This window comes from Mesoplodon mirus (genome assembly GCF_964341445.2).
Source record: "Mesoplodon mirus genome assembly, chromosome: 1".
NCBI lineage: Eukaryota > Metazoa > Chordata > Mammalia > Artiodactyla > Ziphiidae > Mesoplodon > Mesoplodon mirus.
The window spans coordinates 203,160,880-203,183,251 of NC_138976.1; positions in this window are offsets into that span (position 1 = coordinate 203,160,880).

Genomic DNA, 22,372 nt, shown 5'->3' on the forward strand with positions numbered 1-22,372 from the left:
CAAGGGCGTTGTGCATTGTGATGAGAAGGGAAGGAAGCACTGAGATGACAGGATCAAGGAGCAATTTGATGAAAAGTGTCCAGGAATATTTTGATGACAGAGGTTATGGAACATTGTGATGTCAGGGGTCATGGAGCATTGTGAGGATAAGGGCATGTAGCATTGTGATGACAGGGGTCATGGAACATTGTGATGACAGGGGTGAGGGATTATTGTGATGACTAGTGATGGAACCTTGTGATATCAGTTGTGAGAGAGCATTTTGATGAGAAGTGAATGGAGCATTGTGATGACAATTTTATGGAGCATTGTGATGACAATGTTGTAGAGCATTGTGTTGACAAGCACATGGCTTATTGTGATGACGGGTCATGGAGCAATTTGCTGACATGGGCATGGAGCATTGTGATGACAAGGGTAATGGAGCATTGTGATGACAAAGGAATTGAGCATTGTGATGGCATGGGTCAAGGAGCTTTATGATGAAATGTTCATGGAGCATTGTGGTGACAAATGTCAGAGAGCCTTGTGATGATGAGGGCATGGACCATTGTGATGACAAGAGACATGAAGCATTGTGATGACTGGAGTCACGGAACTTTGTGATGACAGCGGTCATGGAGCATTGTGATGACAAGGGCATGGAGTATTGTGATGGCAAGGTCATGGAGTATTGTGAAGACAGGTGTCAGGGAGCATTGTGATGACATATGCCATGCTCCATTGTGATGACAATGGAATGGAGCATTGTGATGCCAAGTGTCATGGAGGATTGTGATGACAAAGGTTATGGAGCATTGTGATGAGAAGCTTGTGGAGTATTGTGATGACAATGGCCTGGAGCATTGTGATGAAAAGGGCATGGAGCATTGTGATGAAAAAGGCATGGAGACTTTTCATGATAGGTTTCAAGGAGCATTTTGATGACAAGTGTCAGGGAGCATTGTGATGACATGTGTATTGAGCCTTGTGATGACAAAGTTCATGGAGCATTGTGATGACAAGTGCATGGAGTATTGTGATGAAAGGAATCATGGAGCGTTTTGATGACAAGTGTTATGGAAAATTGTGATCACAAGGGTTTGGAGCATTGTGATGACAGAGGTCATGGATCATTTTGATTTCAAGGAGCATGGAGCATTGTGATGACAAGGGCATGAGGTAATGTGATGCCAACGTTCATGGAGGATTGTGAATGACAATGGTAAAGAAGTATTGTGATGACAAGCGCATGGAGCATTGTGATGACAAGGGTCATGGTACACTGCGATGACAATTGTCAGAGAGCTTTGCGATTAGAGGGGTTATGGAACATTGTGATGACAAGTGTCATGGAGCATTGTGATGAGAAGACCATGGATAATTGTGATGATGAGCGTCATGGGGCGTTGTGAGGACAAGTGATATGGAACATTTTGATCACAAGGATTTGGAGCATTGTGATGACAGAGGTCATGGAGCATGTTGATTTTATTGTGATGACAAAGGCATGAAGCATTATGATGATGGGCATGGTGCATTGTGATGACAGGTTTCATGGAGCATTGAGATGACAAGGGCATGGAGCATTGTGATGAGAAACCCATGGAGCATTCTGATGACATGTGTCATGGAGCTTTGTGATGACAAGAGTCATGGGGAAGGGTTATGACAATGCCATGGTATATTGTGATGCCAGGGGTCATGGAGAATTGTTATGACAGGGGCAATGGAGCATTGTGATGACAAGGGCATAGAACATTGGTCTGAAAAGTTTCATGGATTATTGTGATGAGAGTGGGCATGGAGCACTGTGATGACAAGGGCACGGAACACTGTGATACATGGGTCATGGAGCATTGTAATGAGAAGGGCATGAAGCATTGTGATGAGAAGTGCATCAAGCATTGTGATGACAAGTGTCATGGAGGATTGTGATGACAAAGGTTATGGAGCATTGTGATGAGAAGCTTGTGGAGTATTGTGATGACAATGGCCTGGAGCATTGTGATGAAAAGGGCATGGAGCATTGTGATGAAAAAGGCATGGAGACTTTTCATGATAGGTTTCAAGAAGCATTTTGACGACAAGTGTCAGGGAGCATTGTGATGACATGTGTATTGAGCCTTGTGATGACAAAGTTCATGGAGCATTGTGATGACAAGTGCATGGAGTATTGTGATGAAAGGAATCATGGAGCGTTTTGATGACAAGTGTTATGGAAAATTGTGATCACAAGGGTTTGGAGCATTGTGATGACAGAGGTCATGGATCATTTTGATTTCAAGGAGCATGGAGCATTGTGATGACAAGGGCATGAAGTAATGTGATGCCAATGTTCATGGAGGATTGTGAATGACAATGGTAAAGAAGTATTGTGATGACAAGCGCATGGAGCAATGTGATGACATGTCATGTAGCATTTTGCTGACCTAGGCATGGAGCATTGTGATGACAAGGGTCATGGTACACTGCGATGACAATTGTCAGAGAGCATTGTGATTAGAGGGGTTATGGAACATTGTGATGAAAAATGTCATGGAGCATTGTGATGAAAAGACCATGGATAATTGTGATGATGAGCGTCATGGGGCGTTGTGAGGACAAGTGATATGGAACATTTTGATCACAAGGGTTTGGAGCATTGTGATGACAGAGGTCATGGAGCATGTTGATTTCATTGTGATGACAATAGCATGAAGCATTATGATGATGGGCATGGTGCATTGTGATGACAGGGTTCATGGAGCATTGAGATGACAAGGGCATGTAGCATTGTGATGAGAAAGCCATGGAGCATTCTGATGACATGTGTCATGGAGCTTTGTGATGAGAAAGCCATGGAGCATTCTGATGACATGTGTCATGGAGCTTTGTGATGACAAGGGTCATGGGGAAGTGTTATGACAAGGCCATGGAATATTGTGATGCCAGGGGTCATGGAGCATTGTTATGACAGGGGCAATGGAGCATTGTGATGACAAGGTCATGGAACATTGGTCTGAAAAGTTTCATGGATTATTGTGATGAGAGTGGGCATGGAGCACTGTGATGACAAGGGCACGGAACACTGTGATACATGGGTCATGGAGCATTGTAATGAGAAGGGCATGAAGCATTGTGATGAGAAGTGCATCAAGCATTGTGATGACAAGCGTCATGGAGCTTTGTGATGAAAAGGGCATGGAGCAATGTGATAAGAGGGTTCCTGGAGCATTGTGATGACAATGGCATGGAGCACTGTGATGCCAAGGGTCATGGAGGTTTGTGATGACAAAGGTCATGGAGCATTTTGATGACAAGTGTGTGGTGCACTGTGATGAGAAGGGCAGGGAGCATTGTGATGACAGGGTCATGGAGCAATTTGATGAAAAGGGTCATGGAATATTTTGATGACAAGTGTCATGGAACATTGTGATGTCAGGAGTGATGGAGCATTGTGATGATAAGGGCATGTAGCATTGTGATGACAGGGGTCATGGAGCTTTGTGATCAAAAGGGCATGGAGCATTGTCATTACAGGGGTCTTGGAGCATGGTGATGAAAAGGGCATGGATCATTGCGATGAAATAACACGGAGCCTTGTCATGACAGGGTTCAAGGAGCATACTGACGACAAGTGTCAGGGAGCATTGTGATGGCAAGTGTATTGAGCATTGTGATGACAAAGGCATGGAGCATTGTGATGAGAAGACCATGGATAATTGTGACGAGGAGCATCATGGGGCGTTGTGATGACAAGTGTTATGGAACAATGTGATCACAAGGGTTTGGAGCATTATGATGACAGAGGTCTTGGTGCATTTTGATTTCACTGTGATGGCAATAGCATGAAGCATTATGATGAAGGGCATGGTGCATTGTGATGACAGTGTTCATGGAGCATTGAGATGAAAAGCGGCATGGAGCTTTGTGATTACAGGGGTCTTGCAGCATTGTGATGACAAGGGCATGGAGCATTGTGATGAGAAAGCCATGGAGCATACTGATGACATGCGTCATGGAGCTTTGTGATGATAAGGGCATGGAACATTGCGATAACCGGGGTCTTGGAGCATTGTGATGACAAGGGTCATGGAGCCTTGTGATGACAAGGCCGTGGAACATTGTGATGTCAGGGGTCATGGAGCATAAGTCTGAAATGTTTCATGGATTATTATGATGAGCGTGGACATGGAGCATTGTGATGAAAAGGCCCCGGAACACTGTGATACGTGGGTAATGGAGGATTGTAATGACAAAGCCATGGAGTATTTTGATGAGAAGGGCATCGAGCATTGTGATGACAAGCGTCATGGAGCATTGTGATGCCAAGGGTCATGGAGCTTTGTGATGACAAAGGTTATGGAGCACTTTGATGACAAGGGCGTTGTGCATTGTGATGAGAAGGGCAGGAAGCATTGTGATGACAGGATCAAGGAGCAATTTGATGAAAAGTGTCCAGGAATATTTTGATGACAGAGGTTATGGAACATTGTGATGTCAGGGGTCATGGAGCATTGTGAGGATAAGGGCATGTAGCATTTTGATGACAGGGGTCATGGAACATTGTGATGACAGGGGTGAGGGATTGTTGTGATGACTAGTGATGGAACCTTGTGATATCAGTTGTGAGAGAGCATGTTGATGAGAAGTGAATGGAGCATTGTGATGACAAGTTTTATGGAGCATTGTGATGACAATGTTGTAGAGCATTGTGTTGACAATCGCATGGCTTATTGTGATGACATGGGTCATGGAGCATTTTGCTGACATGGGCATGGAGCATTGTGATGACAAGGGTCATGGAGCATTGTGCTGACAAAGGAATTGAGCATTTTGATGGCATGGGTCAAGGAGCTTTGTGATGAAAAGTTCATGGAGCATTGTGGTGACAAATGTCAGAGAGCCTTGTGATGATGAGGGCATGGACCATTGTGATGACAAGAGACATGAAGCATTGTGATGACTGGAGTCACGGAACTTTGTGATGACAGCGGTCATGGAGCATTGTGATGACAAGGGCATGGAGTATTGTGATGGCAAGGTCATGGAGTATTGTGAAGACAGGTGTCAGGGAGCATTGTGATGACATATGTCATGCTCCATTGTGATGACAATGGAATGGAGCATTGTGATGCCAAGTGTCATGGAGGATTGTGATGACAAAGGTTATGGAGCATTGTGATGAGAAGCTTGTGGAGTATTGTGATGACAATGGCCTGGAGCATTGTGATGAAAAGGGCATGGAGCATTGTGATGAAAAAGGCATGGAGACTTTTCATGATAGGTTTCAAGGAGCATTTTGATGACAAGTGTCAGGGAGCATTGTGATGACATGTGTATTGAGCCTTGTGATGACAAAGTTCATGGAGCATTGTGATGACAAGTGCATGGAGTATTGTGATGAAAGGAATCATGGAGCGTTTTGATGACAAGTGTTATGGAAAATTGTGATCACAAGGGTTTGGAGCATTGTGATGACAGAGGTCATGGATCATTTTGATTTCAAGGAGCATGGAGCATTGTGATGACAAGGGCATGAGGTAATGTGATGCCAACGTTCATGGAGGATTGTGAATGACAATGGTAAAGAAGTATTGTGATGACAAGCGCATGGAGCATTGTGATGACAAGGGTCATGGTACACTGCGATGACAATTGTCAGAGAGCTTTGCGATTAGAGGGGTTATGGAACATTGTGATGACAAGTGTCATGGAGCATTGTGATGAGAAGACCATGGATAATTGTGATGATGAGCGTCATGGGGCGTTGTGAGGACAAGTGATATGGAACATTTTGATCACAAGGATTTGGAGCATTGTGATGACAGAGGTCATGGAGCATGTTGATTTTATTGTGATGACAAAGGCATGAAGCATTATGATGATGGGCATGGTGCATTGTGATGACAGGTTTCATGGAGCATTGAGATGACAAGGGCATGGAGCATTGTGATGAGAAACCCATGGAGCATTCTGATGACATGTGTCATGGAGCTTTGTGATGACAAGAGTCATGGGGAAGGGTTATGACAATGCCATGGTATATTGTGATGCCAGGGGTCATGGAGAATTGTTATGACAGGGGCAATGGAGCATTGTGATGACAAGGGCATAGAACATTGGTCTGAAAAGTTTCATGGATTATTGTGATGAGAGTGGGCATGGAGCACTGTGATGACAAGGGCACGGAACACTGTGATACATGGGTCATGGAGCATTGTAATGAGAAGGGCATGAAGCATTGTGATGAGAAGTGCATCAAGCATTGTGATGACAAGTGTCATGGAGGATTGTGATGACAAAGGTTATGGAGCATTGTGATGAGAAGCTTGTGGAGTATTGTGATGACAATGGCCTGGAGCATTGTGATGAAAAGGGCATGGAGCATTGTGATGAAAAAGGCATGGAGACTTTTCATGATAGGTTTCAAGAAGCATTTTGACGACAAGTGTCAGGGAGCATTGTGATGACATGTGTATTGAGCCTTGTGATGACAAAGTTCATGGAGCATTGTGATGACAAGTGCATGGAGTATTGTGATGAAAGGAATCATGGAGCGTTTTGATGACAAGTGTTATGGAAAATTGTGATCACAAGGGTTTGGAGCATTGTGATGACAGAGGTCATGGATCATTTTGATTTCAAGGAGCATGGAGCATTGTGATGACAAGGGCATGAAGTAATGTGATGCCAATGTTCATGGAGGATTGTGAATGACAATGGTAAAGAAGTATTGTGATGACAAGCGCATGGAGCAATGTGATGACATGTCATGTAGCATTTTGCTGACCTAGGCATGGAGCATTGTGATGACAAGGGTCATGGTACACTGCGATGACAATTGTCAGAGAGCATTGTGATTAGAGGGGTTATGGAACATTGTGATGAAAAATGTCATGGAGCATTGTGATGAAAAGACCATGGATAATTGTGATGATGAGCGTCATGGGGCGTTGTGAGGACAAGTGATATGGAACATTTTGATCACAAGGGTTTGGAGCATTGTGATGACAGAGGTCATGGAGCATGTTGATTTCATTGTGATGACAATAGCATGAAGCATTATGATGATGGGCATGGTGCATTGTGATGACAGGGTTCATGGAGCATTGAGATGACAAGGGCATGTAGCATTGTGATGAGAAAGCCATGGAGCATTCTGATGACATGTGTCATGGAGCTTTGTGATGAGAAAGCCATGGAGCATTCTGATGACATGTGTCATGGAGCTTTGTGATGACAAGGGTCATGGGGAAGTGTTATGACAAGGCCATGGAATATTGTGATGCCAGGGGTCATGGAGCATTGTTATGACAGGGGCAATGGAGCATTGTGATGACAAGGTCATGGAACATTGGTCTGAAAAGTTTCATGGATTATTGTGATGAGAGTGGGCATGGAGCACTGTGATGACAAGGGCACGGAACACTGTGATACATGGGTCATGGAGCATTGTAATGAGAAGGGCATGAAGCATTGTGATGAGAAGTGCATCAAGCATTGTGATGACAAGCGTCATGGAGCTTTGTGATGAAAAGGGCATGGAGCAATGTGATAAGAGGGTTCCTGGAGCATTGTGATGACAATGGCATGGAGCACTGTGATGCCAAGGGTCATGGAGGTTTGTGATGACAAAGGTCATGGAGCATTTTGATGACAAGTGTGTGGTGCACTGTGATGAGAAGGGCAGGGAGCATTGTGATGACAGGGTCATGGAGCAATTTGATGAAAAGGGTCATGGAATATTTTGATGACAAGTGTCATGGAACATTGTGATGTCAGGAGTGATGGAGCATTGTGATGATAAGGGCATGTAGCATTGTGATGACAGGGGTCATGGAGCTTTGTGATCAAAAGGGCATGGAGCATTGTCATTACAGGGGTCTTGGAGCATGGTGATGAAAAGGGCATGGATCATTGCGATGAAATAACACGGAGCCTTGTCATGACAGGGTTCAAGGAGCATACTGACGACAAGTGTCAGGGAGCATTGTGATGGCAAGTGTATTGAGCATTGTGATGACAAAGGCATGGAGCATTGTGATGAGAAGACCATGGATAATTGTGATGAGGAGCATCATGGGGCGTTGTGATGACAAGTGTTATGGAACAATGTGATCACAAGGGTTTGGAGCATTATGATGACAGAGGTCTTGGTGCATTTTGATTTCACTGTGATGGCAATAGCATGAAGCATTATGATGAAGGGCATGGTGCATTGTGATGACAGTGTTCATGGAGCATTGAGATGAAAAGCGGCATGGAGCTTTGTGATTACAGGGGTCTTGCAGCATTGTGATGACAAGGGCATGGAGCATTGTGATGAGAAAGCCATGGAGCATACTGATGACATGCGTCATGGAGCTTTGTGATGATAAGGGCATGGAACATTGCGATAACCGGGGTCTTGGAGCATTGTGATGACAAGGGTCATGGAGCCTTGTGATGACAAGGCCGTGGAACATTGTGATGTCAGGGGTCATGGAGCATAAGTCTGAAATGTTTCATGGATTATTATGATGAGCGTGGACATGGAGCATTGTGATGAAAAGGCCCCGGAACACTGTGATACGTGGGTAATGGAGGATTGTAATGACAAAGCCATGGAGTATTTTGATGAGAAGGGCATCGAGCATTGTGATGACAAGCGTCATGGAGCATTGTGATGCCAAGGGTCATGGAGCTTTGTGATGACAAAGGTTATGGAGCACTTTGATGACAAGGGCGTTGTGCATTGTGATGAGAAGGGCAGGAAGCATTGTGATGACAGGATCAAGGAGCAATTTGATGAAAAGTGTCCAGGAATATTTTGATGACAGAGGTTATGGAACATTGTGATGTCAGGGGTCATGGAGCATTGTGAGGATAAGGGCATGTAGCATTTTGATGACAGGGGTCATGGAACATTGTGATGACAGGGGTGAGGGATTGTTGTGATGACTAGTGATGGAACCTTGTGATATCAGTTGTGAGAGAGCATGTTGATGAGAAGTGAATGGAGCATTGTGATGACAAGTTTTATGGAGCATTGTGATGACAATGTTGTAGAGCATTGTGTTGACAATCGCATGGCTTATTGTGATGACATGGGTCATGGAGCATTTTGCTGACATGGGCATGGAGCATTGTGATGACAAGGGTCATGGAGCATTGTGCTGACAAAGGAATTGAGCATTTTGATGGCATGGGTCAAGGAGCTTTGTGATGAAAAGTTCATGGAGCATTGTGGTGACAAATGTCAGAGAGCCTTGTGATGATGAGGGCATGGACCATTGTGATGACAAGAGACATGAAGCATTGTGATGACTGGAGTCACGGAACTTTGTGATGACAGCGGTCATGGAGCATTGTGATGACAAGGGCATGGAGTATTGTGATGGCAAGGTCATGGAGTATTGTGAAGACAGGTGTCAGGGAGCATTGTGATGACATATGTCATGCTCCATTGTGATGACAATGGAATGGAGCATTGTGATGCCAAGTGTCATGGAGGATTGTGATGACAAAGGTTATGGAGCATTGTGATGAGAAGCTTGTGGAGTATTGTGATGACAATGGCCTGGAGCATTGTGATGAAAAGGGCATGGAGCATTGTGATGAAAAAGGCATGGAGACTTTTCATGATAGGTTTCAAGGAGCATTTTGATGACAAGTGTCAGGGAGCATTGTGATGACATGTGTATTGAGCCTTGTGATGACAAAGTTCATGGAGCATTGTGATGACAAGTGCATGGAGTATTGTGATGAAAGGAATCATGGAGCGTTTTGATGACAAGTGTTATGGAAAATTGTGATCACAAGGGTTTGGAGCATTGTGATGACAGAGGTCATGGATCATTTTGATTTCAAGGAGCATGGAGCATTGTGATGACAAGGGCATGAGGTAATGTGATGCCAACGTTCATGGAGGATTGTGAATGACAATGGTAAAGAAGTATTGTGATGACAAGCGCATGGAGCATTGTGATGACAAGGGTCATGGTACACTGCGATGACAATTGTCAGAGAGCTTTGCGATTAGAGGGGTTATGGAACATTGTGATGACAAGTGTCATGGAGCATTGTGATGAGAAGACCATGGATAATTGTGATGATGAGCGTCATGGGGCGTTGTGAGGACAAGTGATATGGAACATTTTGATCACAAGGATTTGGAGCATTGTGATGACAGAGGTCATGGAGCATGTTGATTTTATTGTGATGACAAAGGCATGAAGCATTATGATGATGGGCATGGTGCATTGTGATGACAGGTTTCATGGAGCATTGAGATGACAAGGGCATGGAGCATTGTGATGAGAAACCCATGGAGCATTCTGATGACATGTGTCATGGAGCTTTGTGATGACAAGAGTCATGGGGAAGGGTTATGACAATGCCATGGTATATTGTGATGCCAGGGGTCATGGAGAATTGTTATGACAGGGGCAATGGAGCATTGTGATGACAAGGGCATAGAACATTGGTCTGAAAAGTTTCATGGATTATTGTGATGAGAGTGGGCATGGAGCACTGTGATGACAAGGGCACGGAACACTGTGATACATGGGTCATGGAGCATTGTAATGAGAAGGGCATGAAGCATTGTGATGAGAAGTGCATCAAGCATTGTGATGACAAGTGTCATGGAGGATTGTGATGACAAAGGTTATGGAGCATTGTGATGAGAAGCTTGTGGAGTATTGTGATGACAATGGCCTGGAGCATTGTGATGAAAAGGGCATGGAGCATTGTGATGAAAAAGGCATGGAGACTTTTCATGATAGGTTTCAAGAAGCATTTTGACGACAAGTGTCAGGGAGCATTGTGATGACATGTGTATTGAGCCTTGTGATGACAAAGTTCATGGAGCATTGTGATGACAAGTGCATGGAGTATTGTGATGAAAGGAATCATGGAGCGTTTTGATGACAAGTGTTATGGAAAATTGTGATCACAAGGGTTTGGAGCATTGTGATGACAGAGGTCATGGATCATTTTGATTTCAAGGAGCATGGAGCATTGTGATGACAAGGGCATGAAGTAATGTGATGCCAATGTTCATGGAGGATTGTGAATGACAATGGTAAAGAAGTATTGTGATGACAAGCGCATGGAGCAATGTGATGACATGTCATGTAGCATTTTGCTGACCTAGGCATGGAGCATTGTGATGACAAGGGTCATGGTACACTGCGATGACAATTGTCAGAGAGCATTGTGATTAGAGGGGTTATGGAACATTGTGATGAAAAATGTCATGGAGCATTGTGATGAAAAGACCATGGATAATTGTGATGATGAGCGTCATGGGGCGTTGTGAGGACAAGTGATATGGAACATTTTGATCACAAGGGTTTGGAGCATTGTGATGACAGAGGTCATGGAGCATGTTGATTTCATTGTGATGACAATAGCATGAAGCATTATGATGATGGGCATGGTGCATTGTGATGACAGGGTTCATGGAGCATTGAGATGACAAGGGCATGTAGCATTGTGATGAGAAAGCCATGGAGCATTCTGATGACATGTGTCATGGAGCTTTGTGATGAGAAAGCCATGGAGCATTCTGATGACATGTGTCATGGAGCTTTGTGATGACAAGGGTCATGGGGAAGTGTTATGACAAGGCCATGGAATATTGTGATGCCAGGGGTCATGGAGCATTGTTATGACAGGGGCAATGGAGCATTGTGATGACAAGGTCATGGAACATTGGTCTGAAAAGTTTCATGGATTATTGTGATGAGAGTGGGCATGGAGCACTGTGATGACAAGGGCACGGAACACTGTGATACATGGGTCATGGAGCATTGTAATGAGAAGGGCATGAAGCATTGTGATGAGAAGTGCATCAAGCATTGTGATGACAAGCGTCATGGAGCTTTGTGATGAAAAGGGCATGGAGCAATGTGATAAGAGGGTTCCTGGAGCATTGTGATGACAATGGCATGGAGCACTGTGATGCCAAGGGTCATGGAGGTTTGTGATGACAAAGGTCATGGAGCATTTTGATGACAAGTGTGTGGTGCACTGTGATGAGAAGGGCAGGGAGCATTGTGATGACAGGGTCATGGAGCAATTTGATGAAAAGGGTCATGGAATATTTTGATGACAAGTGTCATGGAACATTGTGATGTCAGGAGTGATGGAGCATTGTGATGATAAGGGCATGTAGCATTGTGATGACAGGGGTCATGGAGCTTTGTGATCAAAAGGGCATGGAGCATTGTCATTACAGGGGTCTTGGAGCATGGTGATGAAAAGGGCATGGATCATTGCGATGAAATAACACGGAGCCTTGTCATGACAGGGTTCAAGGAGCATACTGACGACAAGTGTCAGGGAGCATTGTGATGGCAAGTGTATTGAGCATTGTGATGACAAAGGCATGGAGCATTGTGATGAGAAGACCATGGATAATTGTGATGAGGAGCATCATGGGGCGTTGTGATGACAAGTGTTATGGAACAATGTGATCACAAGGGTTTGGAGCATTATGATGACAGAGGTCTTGGTGCATTTTGATTTCACTGTGATGGCAATAGCATGAAGCATTATGATGAAGGGCATGGTGCATTGTGATGACAGTGTTCATGGAGCATTGAGATGAAAAGCGGCATGGAGCTTTGTGATTACAGGGGTCTTGCAGCATTGTGATGACAAGGGCATGGAGCATTGTGATGAGAAAGCCATGGAGCATACTGATGACATGCGTCATGGAGCTTTGTGATGATAAGGGCATGGAACATTGCGATAACCGGGGTCTTGGAGCATTGTGATGACAAGGGTCATGGAGCCTTGTGATGACAAGGCCGTGGAACATTGTGATGTCAGGGGTCATGGAGCATAAGTCTGAAATGTTTCATGGATTATTATGATGAGCGTGGACATGGAGCATTGTGATGAAAAGGCCCCGGAACACTGTGATACGTGGGTAATGGAGGATTGTAATGACAAAGCCATGGAGTATTTTGATGAGAAGGGCATCGAGCATTGTGATGACAAGCGTCATGGAGCATTGTGATGCCAAGGGTCATGGAGCTTTGTGATGACAAAGGTTATGGAGCACTTTGATGACAAGGGCGTTGTGCATTGTGATGAGAAGGGCAGGAAGCATTGTGATGACAGGATCAAGGAGCAATTTGATGAAAAGTGTCCAGGAATATTTTGATGACAGAGGTTATGGAACATTGTGATGTCAGGGGTCATGGAGCATTGTGAGGATAAGGGCATGTAGCATTTTGATGACAGGGGTCATGGAACATTGTGATGACAGGGGTGAGGGATTGTTGTGATGACTAGTGATGGAACCTTGTGATATCAGTTGTGAGAGAGCATGTTGATGAGAAGTGAATGGAGCATTGTGATGACAAGTTTTATGGAGCATTGTGATGACAATGTTGTAGAGCATTGTGTTGACAATCGCATGGCTTATTGTGATGACATGGGTCATGGAGCATTTTGCTGACATGGGCATGGAGCATTGTGATGACAAGGGTCATGGAGCATTGTGCTGACAAAGGAATTGAGCATTTTGATGGCATGGGTCAAGGAGCTTTGTGATGAAAAGTTCATGGAGCATTGTGGTGACAAATGTCAGAGAGCCTTGTGATGATGAGGGCATGGACCATTGTGATGACAAGAGACATGAAGCATTGTGATGACTGGAGTCACGTAACTTTGTGATGACAGCGGCCATGGAGCATTGTGATGACAAGGGCATGGAGTATTGTGATGGCAAGGTCATGGAGTATTGTGAAGACAGGTGTCAGGGAGCATTGTGATGACATATGTCATGCTCCATTGTGATGACAATGGAATGGAGCATTGTGATGCCAAGTGTCATGGAGGATTGTGATGACAAAGGTTATGGAGCATTGTGATGAGAAGCTTGTGGAGTATTGTGATGACAATGGCCTGGAGCATTGTGATGAAAAGGGCATGGAGCATTGTGATGAAAAAGGCATGGAGACTTTTCATGATAGGTTTCAAGGAGCATTTTGATGACAAGTGTCAGGGAGCATTGTGATGACATGTGTATTGAGCCTTGTGATGACAAAGTTCATGGAGCATTGTGATGACAAGTGCATGGAGTATTGTGATGAAAGGAATCATGGAGCGTTTTGATGACAAGTGTTATGGAAAATTGTGATCACAAGGGTTTGGAGCATTGTGATGACAGAGGTCATGGATCATTTTGATTTCAAGGAGCATGGAGCATTGTGATGACAAGGGCATGAGGTAATGTGATGCCAACGTTCATGGAGGATTGTGAATGACAATGGTAAAGAAGTATTGTGATGACAAGCGCATGGAGCATTGTGATGACAAGGGTCATGGTACACTGCGATGACAATTGTCAGAGAGCTTTGCGATTAGAGGGGTTATGGAACATTGTGATGACAAGTGTCATGGAGCATTGTGATGAGAAGACCATGGATAATTGTGATGATGAGCGTCATGGGGCGTTGTGAGGACAAGTGATATGGAACATTTTGATCACAAGGATTTGGAGCATTGTGATGACAGAGGTCATGGAGCATGTTGATTTTATTGTGATGACAAAGGCATGAAGCATTATGATGATGGGCATGGTGCATTGTGATGACAGGTTTCATGGAGCATTGAGATGACAAGGGCATGGAGCATTGTGATGAGAAACCCATGGAGCATTCTGATGACATGTGTCATGGAGCTTTGTGATGACAAGAGTCATGGGGAAGGGTTATGACAATGCCATGGTATATTGTGATGCCAGGGGTCATGGAGAATTGTTATGACAGGGGCAATGGAGCATTGTGATGACAAGGGCATAGAACATTGGTCTGAAAAGTTTCATGGATTATTGTGATGAGAGTGGGCATGGAGCACTGTGATGACAAGGGCACGGAACACTGTGATACATGGGTCATGGAGCATTGTAATGAGAAGGGCATGAAGCATTGTGATGAGAAGTGCATCAAGCATTGTGATGACAAGTGTCATGGAGGATTGTGATGACAAAGGTTATGGAGCATTGTGATGAGAAGCTTGTGGAGTATTGTGATGACAATGGCCTGGAGCATTGTGATGAAAAGGGCATGGAGCATTGTGATGAAAAAGGCATGGAGACTTTTCATGATAGGTTTCAAGAAGCATTTTGACGACAAGTGTCAGGGAGCATTGTGATGACATGTGTATTGAGCCTTGTGATGACAAAGTTCATGGAGCATTGTGATGACAAGTGCATGGAGTATTGTGATGAAAGGAATCATGGAGCGTTTTGATGACAAGTGTTATGGAAAATTGTGATCACAAGGGTTTGGAGCATTGTGATGACAGAGGTCATGGATCATTTTGATTTCAAGGAGCATGGAGCATTGTGATGACAAGGGCATGAAGTAATGTGATGCCAATGTTCATGGAGGATTGTGAATGACAATGGTAAAGAAGTATTGTGATGACAAGCGCATGGAGCAATGTGATGACATGTCATGTAGCATTTTGCTGACCTAGGCATGGAGCATTGTGATGACAAGGGTCATGGTACACTGCGATGACAATTGTCAGAGAGCATTGTGATTAGAGGGGTTATGGAACATTGTGATAAAAAATGTCATGGAGCATTGTGATGAAAAGACCATGGATAATTGTGATGATGAGCGTCATGGGGCGTTGTGAGGACAAGTGATATGGAACATTTTGATCACAAGGGTTTGGAGCATTGTGATGACAGAGGTCATGGAGCATGTTGATTTCATTGTGATGACAATAGCATGAAGCATTATGATGATGGGCATGGTGCATTGTGATGACAGGGTTCATGGAGCATTGAGATGACAAGGGCATGTAGCATTGTGATGAGAAAGCCATGGAGAATTCTGATGACATGTGTCATGGAGCTTTGTGATGAGAAAGCCATGGAGCATTCTGATGACATGTGTCATGGAGCTTTGTGATGACAAGGGTCATGGGGAAGTGTTATGACAAGGCCATGGAATATTGTGATGCCAGGGGTCATGGAGCATTGTTATGACAGGGGCAATGGAGCATTGTGATGACAAGGTCATGGAAGATTGGTCTGAAAAGTTTCATGGATTATTGTGATGAGAGTGGGCATGGAGCACTGTGATGACAAGGGCACGGAACACTGTGATACATGGGTCATGGAGCATTGTAATGAGAAGGGCATGAAGCATTGTGATGAGAAGTGCATCAAGCATTGTGATGACAAGCGTCATGGAGCTTTGTGATGAAAAGGGCATGGAGCAATGTGATAAGAGGGTTCCTGGAGCATTGTGATGACAATGGCATGGAGCACTGTGATGCCAAGGGTCATGGAGGTTTGTGATGACAAAGGTCATGGAGCATTTTGATGACAAGTGTGTGGTGCACTGTGATGAGAAGGGCAGGGAGCATTGTGATGACAGGGTCATGGAGCATTTTGATGAAAAGGGTCATGGAATATTTTGATGACAAGTGTCATGGAACATTGTGATGTCAGGAGTGATGGAGCATTGTGATGATAAGGGCATGTAGCATTGTGATGACAGGGGTCATGGAGCTTTGTGATCAAAAGGGCATGGAGCATTGTCATTACAGGGGTCTTGGAGCATGGTGATGAAAAGGGCATGGATCATTGCGATGAAATAACACGGAGCCTTGTCATGACAGGGTTCAAGGAGCATACTGACGACAAGTGTCAGGGAGCATTGTGATGGCAAGTGTATTGAGCATTGTGATGACAAAGGCATGGAGCATTGTGATGAGAAGACCATGGATAATTGTGATGAGGAGCATCATGGGGCGTTGTGATGACAAGTGTTATGGAACAATGTGATCACAAGGGTTTGGAACATTATGATGACAGAGGTCTTGGTGCATTTTGATTTCATTGTGATGGCAATAGCATGAAGCATTATGATGAAGGGCATGGTGCATTGTGATGACAGTGTTCATGGAGCATTGAGATGAAAAGCGGCATGGAGCTTTGTGATTACAGGGGTCTTGCAGCATTGTGATGACAAGGGCATGGAGCATTGTGATGAGAAAGCCATGGAGCATACTGATGACATGCGTCATGGAGCTTTGTGATGATAAGGGCATGGAGCATTGCGATAACCGGGGTCTTGGAGCATTGTGATGACAAGGGTCATGGAGCCTTGTGATGACAAGGCTGTGGAACATTGTGATGTCAGGGGTCATGGAGCATAAGTCTGAAATGTTTCATGGATTATTATGATGAGCGTGGACATGGAGCATTGTGATGAAAAGGCCCCGGAACACTGTGATACGTGGGTAATGGAGGATTGTAATGACAAAGCCATGGAGTATTTTGATGAGAAGGGCATCGAGCATTGTGATGACAAGCGTCATGGAGCATTGTGATGCCAAGGGTCATGGAGCTTTGTGATGACAAAGGTTATGGAGCACTTTGATGACAAGGGCGTTGTGCATTGTGATGAGAAGGGCAGGAAGCATTGTGATGACAGGATCAAGGAGCAATTTGATGAAAAGTGTCCAGGAATATTTTGATGACAGAGGTTATGGAACATTGTGATGTCAGGGGTCATGGAGCATTGTGAGGATAAGGGCATGTAGCATTTTGATGACAGGGGTCATGGAACATTGTGATGACAGGGGTGAGGGATTATTGTGATGACTAGTGATGGAACCTTGTGATATCAGTTGTGAGAGAGCATGTTGATGAGAAGTGAATGGAGCATTGTGATGACAAGTTTTATGGAGCATTGTGATGACAATGTTGTAGGGCATTGTGTTGACAAGCGCATGGCTTATTGTGATGACATGGGTCATGGAGCATTTTGCTGACATGGGCATGGAGCATTGTGATGACAAGGGTCATGGAGCATCGTGCTGACAAAGGAATGGAGCATTGTGATGGCATGGGTCAAGGAGCTTTGTGATGAAAATTTCATGGAGCATTTTGGTGACAAATGTCAGAGAGCCTTGTGAGGACGAGGGCATGGACCATTGTGATGACAAGAGTCATGAAGCATTGTGATGACGGAGTCACGGAACATTGTGATGACAGCGGTCATGGAGCATTGTGATGACAAGGGCATGGAGTATTGTGATGACAATGTCATGGAGTATTGTGAAGACAGGTGTCAGGGAGCATTGTGATGACATATGTCATGCTCCATTGTGATGACAATGGAATGGAGCATTGTGATGCCAAGTGTCATGGAGGATTGTGATGACAAAGGTTATGGAGCATTGTGATGAGAAGCTTGTGGAGTTTTGTGATGACAATGGCCTGGAGCATTGTGATGAAAAGGGCATGGAGCATTGTGATGAAAAAGGCATGGAGACTTTTCATGATAGGTTTCAAGGAGCATTTTGACGACAAGTGTCAGGGAGCATTGTGATGACATGTGTATTGAGCCTTGTGATGACAAAGTTCATGGAGCATTGTGATGACAAGTGCATGGAGTATTGTGATGAAAGGAATCATGGAGCGTTTTGATGACAAGTGTTATGGAAAATTGTGATCACAAGGGTTTGGAGCACTGTGATGACAGAGGTCATGGATCATTTTGATTTCAAGGAGCATGGAGCATTGTGATGACAAGGGCATGAAGTAATGTGATGCCAATGTTCATGGAGGATTGTGAATGACAATGGTAAAGAAGTATTGTGATGACAAGCGCATGGAGCATTGTGATGACATGTCATGTAGCATTTTGCTGACCTAGGCATGGAGCATTGTGATGACAAGGGTCATGGTACACTGCGATGACAATTGTCAGAGAGCATTGTGATTAGAGGGGTTATGGAACATTATGATGACAAATGTCATGGAGAATTGTGATGAGAAGAACATGGATAATTGTGATGATGAGCGTCATGGGGCGTTGTGAGGACAAGTGATATGGAACATTTTGATCACAAGGGTTTGGAGCATGTTGATTTCATTGTGATGACAATAGCATGAAGCATTATGATGATGGGCATGGTGCATTGTGATGACAAGGTTCATGGAGCATTGAGATGACAAGGGCATGGAGCATTGTGATGAGAAAGCCATGGAGCATTCTGATGACATGTGCCATGGAGCTTTGTGATGACAAGGGTCATGGGGAAGTGTTATGACAAGGCCATGGAATATTGTGATGCCAGGGGTCATGCAGCATTGTTATGACAGGGGCAATGGAGCATTGTCATGACAAGGGCATGGAACATTGGTCTGAAATTTTCATGGATTATTGTGATTAGAGTGAGCATGGAGCACTGTGATGAAATGGGCACGGAACACTGTGATACATGGGTCATGGAGCATTGTAATGAGAAGGGCATGAAGCATTGTGATGAGAAGTGCATCAAGCATTGTGATGACAAGCGTCATGGAGCTTTGTGATGAAAAGGGCATGGAGCAATGTGATAAGAGGGTTCCTGGAGCATTGTGATGACAATGGCATGGAGCACTGTGATGCCAAGGGTCATGGAGGTTTGTGATGACAAAGGTCATGGAGCATTTTGATGACAAGTGTGTGGTGCACTGTGATGAGAAGGGCAGGGCGCATTGTGATGACAGGGTCATGGAGCAATTTGATGAAAAGGGTCATGGAATATTTTGATGACAAGTGTCATGGAACATTGTGATGTCAGGAGTGATGGAGCATTGTGATGATAAGGGCATGTAGCATTGTGGTGACAGGGGTCATGAAGTTTGTGATCACAAGGGCATGAAGCATTGTCATTATAGGGGTCTTGGAGCATTGTGATGAAAAGGGCATGGATCATTGTGATGAAATAACACGGAGCCTTGTCATGACAGGGTTCAAGGAGCATACTGACGACAAGTGTCAGGGAGCATTGTGATGGCAAGTGTATTGAGCATTGTGATGACAATGGCATGGAGCATTGTGATGAGAAGACCATGGATAATTGTGATGAGGAGCATCATGGGGCGTTGTGATGACAAGTGTTATGGAACAATGTGATCACAAGGGTTTGGAGCATTATGATGACAGAGGTCTTGGTGCATTTTGATTTCACTGTGATGGCAATAGCATGAAGCATTATGATGAAGGGCATGGTGCATTTTGATGACAGGGTTCATGGAGCATTGAGATGAAAAGCGGCATGGAGCTTTGTGATTACAGGGGTCTTGAAGCATTGTGATGACAAGGGCATGGAGCATTGTGATGAGAAATCCATGATGCATACTGATGATATGCGTCATGGAGCTTTGTGATGATAAAGGCATGGAGCATTGCGATAACAGTGGTATTGGAGCATTGTGATGACAAGGGTCATGGAGCCTTGTGATGACAAGGCCGTGGAACATTGTGATGTAAGGGGTCATGGAGCATAAGTCTGAAATGTTTCATGGATTATTATGATGAGCGTGGACATGGAGCATTGTGATGAAAAGGCCACGTAACACACTGATACACGGGCCATGGAGGATTGTAATGACAAAGCCATGGAGTATTTTGATGAAAAGTGCATCGAGCATTGTGATGACAAGCGTCATGGAGCATTGTGATGCCAAGGGTCATGGAGCTTTGTGATGACAAAGGTTATGGAGCATTTTGATGACAAGGGCGTTGTGCATTGTGATGAGAAGGGCAGGAAGCTTTGTGATGACAGGATCAAGGAGCAATTTGATGAAAAGTGTCAAGGAATATTTTGATGACAGAGGTTACGGATCATTGTGATGTCAGGGGTCATGGAGCATTGTGAGGATAAGGGCATGTAGCATTGTGATGACAGGGGTCATGGAACATTGTGATGACAGGGGTGAGGGATTATTGTGATGACTCGTGATGGAACCTTGTGATATCAGTTGTCAGAGAGCATTTTGATGAGAAGTGAATGGAGCATTGTGATGACAAGTTTTATGGAGCATAGTGATGACAATGTTGTAGGGCATTGTGTTGACAAGTGCATGGCTTATTGTGATGACATGGGTCATGGAGCATTTTGCTGACATGGGCATGGAGCACTGTGATGACAAGGGTCATGGAGCATTTTGCTGACAAAGGAATGGAGCGTTGTGATGGCATGGGTCAAGGAGCTTTGTGATGAAACGTACATGGAGCATTGTGGTGACAAATGTCAGAGAGCCTTGTGATGACGAGGGCATGGACCATTGTGATGACAAGAGTCATGAAGCATTGTGATGACTGGAGTCACGGAACATTGTGATGACAGCGGTCATGGAGCATTGTGATGAGAAGGGCATGGAGTATTGTGATGAAAAGGTCATGGAGTATTGTGAAGACAGGTGTCAGGGAGCATTGTGATGACATATGTCATGCTCCATTGTGATGACAATGGAATGGAGCATTGTGATGCCAAATGTCATGGAGGATTGTGATGACAAAGGATATGGAGCATTGTGATGACAAGCTTGTGGAGTATTGTGATGACAATGGCATGGAGCAATGTGATGAAAAGGGCATGGAGTATTGTGATGAAAAGGCATGGAGACATTTCATGATAGGTTTCAAGGAGCATTTTGACGACAAGTGTCAGGGAGCATTGTGATGACATGTGTATTGAGCCATGTGATGACAAAGTTCATGGAGCATTGTGATGACAAGTGCATGGAATATTGTGATGAAAGGAATCATGGAGCGTTTTGAAGACAAGTGTTATGGAAAATTGTGATCACAAGGGTTTGGAGCATTGTGATGACAGAGGTCATGGATCATTTTGATTTCAAGGAGCATGGAGCATTGTGATGACAAGGGCATGAAGTAATGTGATGCTAATGTTCATGGAGGAGTGTGAATGACAATGGTAAAGAAGTATTGTGATGACAAGTGCATGGAGCATTGTGATGACAAGTCATGTAGCATTTTGCTGACATAGGCATGGAGCATTGTGATGACAAGTGTCATGGTACACTACGATGACAATTGTCAGAGAGCATTGTGATTAGATGGGTTATGGAACATTGTGATGACAAATGTCATGGATCATTGTGATGAGAAGACCATGGATAATTGTGATGATGAGCGTCATGGGGCGTTGTGAGGACAAGTGATATGGAACATTTTGATCACAAGGGTTTGGAGCATTGTGATGACAGAGGTCATGGAGCATGTTGATTTTATTGTGATGACAAAGGCATGAAGCATTATGATGATGGGCATGGTGCATTGTGATGACAGGGTTCATGGAGCATTGAGATGACAAGCGCATGGAGCATTGTGATGAGAAAGCCATGGAGCATTCTGATGACATGTGTCATGGAGCTTTGTGATGACAAGAGTCATGGGGAAGTGTTATGACAAGGCCATGGAATATTGTGATGCCAGGCGTCATGGAGCATTGTTATGACAGGGGCAATGGAGCATTGTGATGACAAGGGCATGGAACATTGGTCTGAAAAGTTTCATGGATTATTGTGATGAGAGTGGGCATGGAGCACTGTGATGACAAGGGCACGGAACACTGTGATACATGG